Raw genomic sequence first — 4,290 nt, 5'->3', positions numbered from 1 at the left:
AGAGACTTGTAGGAAGAGGCAGGCACAGTACAGGGAGGTCATGAGGTACCTGCTTCAGCTCTGAATAGAGTGTTAGCCATGGCTTTGCACAGACCCCCAGAGCCTTTGGGGAAGCCACATACATCTCATCACAAAGAGAATCCAGATAATTAGGAGAAAAACAAGGAATTAAGATTGGAAAAATAAATTAGAGTTGGGTCATGAAGACCTTTATTTATCAAAATAGTCAACCTGGGCCAAGTGGGAATTGGATAGATTCATTTTAACTGAAAAATATAGACTGGATTTGGAAACAAAAGTAATTTTTCTCTTTGAAGAGAACATTGCTTGTGTAGGGTTGGAAGTCTGACTACCACAGGCTGAAAAGCCAATAAAAAACAATGGACTAGTCTAAAAATGGTGGGGAAGTGAGCTCTAATTAGGGAGATAAATACAGAAGGAGACAATAGGAGGGTAACATAATAGTTTGAAAGATCATAAGGAATCACAATATTAACTATCAAAAAACAAAAAACAAAAACCACAACCCTGTATCACACAGAATTCTCTGTATAAATATACATATATACTTTAAATCCAGTTTTCCCATCTGGGCGGACAATGCTCCCTGTAAGAGCCAGAGACCATCTAGTAAAAACCCCAACAGGAGGCATGAGAAGCTCTTTTGAGCTGTCGGTCATGATTGTTCAAAAGACCCCCCAAACATTGCAGGCCATTGCCATTGCCCTTGGTTGGTCCCCAGAAGTGGAAGGTAAGGTCTTCCTATTGATGAAGACACCATGTACTTCAGATGCAGGGCCTAGAGAACTGACCTGAAAGCCTCCTCATTGAGGACTAGCTTCCATGGCAGTTTCTAGTACCAGAAGGTGCCATGAAAGCTTCCAAAGGAGGAAAGCAACCAGTGAGCCTCCCTAGCTATTGTGCCTATAAACCACAAAACTAACACCATGGCATGATAACCCCAAGGATGCAATAAACACACAAATATCTTGGCAGTTGCAGTAGCTCTCTAATTGGACTTAATACCTACTCAAGAGGAAAATCGTATTCTGGTACTAGAAATGCATGGCTAATGAAATCATGGATCTTGGAGAGGAACTTACAACAGCCACTTTGCTAAACCAGCATCAACCCTGACTACACTCTAAATATTTGTCCTTATGCCCACAAATAACTATAGTTCTCATCTCCTATCAAAGAAGAAATTTCTGCAATAGATGGAGACCATTACAGAAAACAACCAATCAAAATGCAGAGTTGTAGAGACCAGTCCCAACAGATACACCTGCAAAACAACTCCTTCACTGTGGAAGGCCAGCTCCCACCTTCTCAAGGGTTCCTATGATGAGGAGAGAGGGATAAGAAAATATTAGACAGAAAGATAGTAAAGAGAAAAAAGACAGAAACACAGGATAGCTTTGGGAGGACCTGGGTCAATACCCAATGACCTTTTCCATTTATTCAAAAGGGCTTTTTATAACAATGCCAAGGGGTGGGGCAAAAAGACCTCCCCCTTGCTAGATCAAAGCAATAATGTACAACGAAGTATAGACCCTTTCAAATACCTGGTAACCATGCCTGTGGTCAAATCATCCACTTATGCAGCCCTGGTGGGTAAAGCAAGCTCAGATTCTCAGACCCTGAGTAAGTTCTGATGGGGGAATGTCTTTCTGTATGCGGTGCATATGTGTTTCTCTGATTGGTTGATAAATAAAGCCATTTGGCCTATGGCAAGGCAGCTTAGAGGCAGGTACAAAATCCAAGGGAGAGACAGGAAGAATGTGAGGGGAGATGCCAGCCTACCATCCAGGGAGCAGCATGTAATAGGACACAGGTAAAGCCACGGACATGTGGTGATACATAGATTAGCAGTTGTGGGCTAATTTAAGATATAAAAGCTAGCTAGCAAAAGGCTTGAGCCATGGCCATGCAGTTACAATTAATATAAGCTTCTGTGTGTTTACTTGGGGGATGTGAGTAGGAGACATTTGTCCTGACCACCGGCTGGCTGGGACATAGGAAATCTTCCAGCTACAAAGTTCTTACTAAGAAACCTCTGTGGGTCTCTACAACTCCCCCTTCTTAATATTTTAAAGGGCTCCTCAGACCTCTCAGATAGACTGTGCCTGTCTTAGGTCATCTTCTTCTACATTAATCAGCCTTACTGTCATGGAGATAAACTTTCCATCAAGTTTACTCTGTCTTAGGTTGGCAGCTAGCAAGAAGGACTTACCCATCTCTGATTACCAGTCTCTGGCAGGGGAAAGTACAAGCTTTGAGTCAGAGCTTGCACTAAGAGCTTGCAAGTAGCTAGAACAGCTACAGCAATACTCCTGCTCCCTAGGGCTGCCACATCTCCCAGTAAAGGAGTAGAGGATGACTAAGATGGAATGTCCTTTTAAAATGAGTCTGATATTTATAGCAACCTCAGCTGCACTAAACCCTTTTTTAAATCAATAAACTCTTGATGCAATTGCATCAAATAAATCAGTAAACTCTTGATGCAACCAGATCAAACCTAAAGACTCCCTTAGTTTCACCAAACCATGGTTCATTAATATCAACAGGTTAACATAATTCTAGCATTATTAGTACTATACATATTTACAATTCTTACAAACTCACATCCAAAAGCAAACTCTCAATATGACTATTTGTACTTTACAAACTTTAGCAAACATTCAAAAGCAATTTCTTAGTAGAACTCTTTATACTTTAAAACAATCTCTTAATAGAACTATACAAAACATAAGGTACACCAACACAGGCTAACATTAATCCACTCAAGGGACAAGAAATTTTTTTTTAATTAAAGAGGCTGAAGAATATATATATATATATATATATATATATATATATATATATATATATAAACTAAAACAGCTGATGATTTTATTTTCACATTTCACAATATCAGTGAAAGCTGCACTTTTTTTGCCCCACTTCTCTCTGTTGGGAAGGGGAAGCCTTCCTGTCATGCAGCTAGAAAACACTCAGGCTCAGCACCGTCATCCCCTGGTGAAACAGAACAAGAAGTACAAAAGTGATAAAGAGCCTTTCTGCTCTTAATCTGTCTGGCCGAGTCATGCCAGGCCGAGTGGGCACCATCATAGGTTGAGCAGGAGGTCTCATCATTGGAGGCCCAGGCATCATGGGCATGTGGCCTCCCATGGGTGGCCTCATTCCAGGAGCAGGTCCCATGGGCATCATCCCAGGAGGAGGAGGGCCCATCATCGGCATCATGGGAGGGCCTCCCATGTGGGGTGCAGGCATCATGCCAGGGCGAGGAGGACCCGGAAGACTGGGAGGAGGTGGGATCATGGCCCCTGCAGGAGGAGGAGCAGAGAATGGAGCTGGAGGTATCTTTCCTTGTTGAAATGCAGCCATTGTTTTGTCAATCAGGCTCTGGGCCTGCTCTTCCATCCATTTCTGGTAGTAGTCTTTCACATTCTCTTTGTGTTTCTGACCACTGTAGTGTGTCTTTCTCACAGATGGAGAATCATGGGTCAAATACGTATCACAGTAGTCACAATAAAACTTAGGCATGTTGCTCTGCAGGCCGTTGGCTCAAGGCTGAAGAATATTAACTCCTGCTTTTCTTATATTTTTTCAAACGGCATCTTGAGGCTGTGTAGAAAAAACAAATTTCTCTATTTCTACACAAAACCAGTTCCATTCATTCCTACATAATAGTTCCATTTCTACACAACAGTTTGTGAATCACCACAGTTAATAAAGCATATGTGCACACACAAAACAACTTAAAAGTCACAGTTGATAGAGTCTATATGCATAAGTAAAGTCAAAATTGTCCCATTGCAATTGAACCACTCCTGTTCATCCCATTTTAGTCTGAAAGGTTCAAAAAGACAGTTCTGATACCAGTCTTAAAGTTCCACTGAAATCTTTCTGATACCAGTTTTAAAGTTCCAAATACAAAGAAATTCATGGCCAACCCCTTTTTGCAGTCCAACCAAGTGTCTCTGAAACTGTTGCTCTCCACTACAGCTGCGCTTTGCAGTCTGTAGCCTTCCCTTCAGCAATTTTCTCCAAGGCAAAAGCTATTAGCTCTACAATTAATAACATAATAGCTGGTTGGTGCAGAATTCTCTTCAAAAGAGACCTTCTTACAGCCATTAAACAGAAACTGCATGGCTTTTGGCTCCTGGCTCCTCCCGTTCAGCTCCCATAGTCCTAGTCTTTCTGTGATTCCTGTCTTTGGGCCTGCCTGCCTAGAGACCCTAATATCCTGAGGGCTATCTTATGCCTCATGCTGCACAGCTGAATGCT

At 41.9% G+C, this 4,290-nt stretch overlaps 1 pseudogene; it reads right to left on the bottom strand.

The window, feature by feature from the left end:
* Nucleotides 1–2,872: 2,872 nt before the first annotated feature.
* On the bottom strand, nucleotides 2,873–3,562 carry LOC102913264 (U1 small nuclear ribonucleoprotein C pseudogene; annotated as a pseudogene).
* Between the last annotated feature and the right edge of the window lie 728 nt (nucleotides 3,563–4,290).

Source organism: Peromyscus maniculatus, chromosome 10 (genome assembly GCF_049852395.1).
Source record: "Peromyscus maniculatus bairdii isolate BWxNUB_F1_BW_parent chromosome 10, HU_Pman_BW_mat_3.1, whole genome shotgun sequence".
NCBI lineage: Eukaryota > Metazoa > Chordata > Mammalia > Rodentia > Cricetidae > Peromyscus > Peromyscus maniculatus.
The sequence above is the reverse complement of the archived record's forward strand: the minus strand, read 5'-3'. Positions and strand labels throughout refer to the sequence as shown.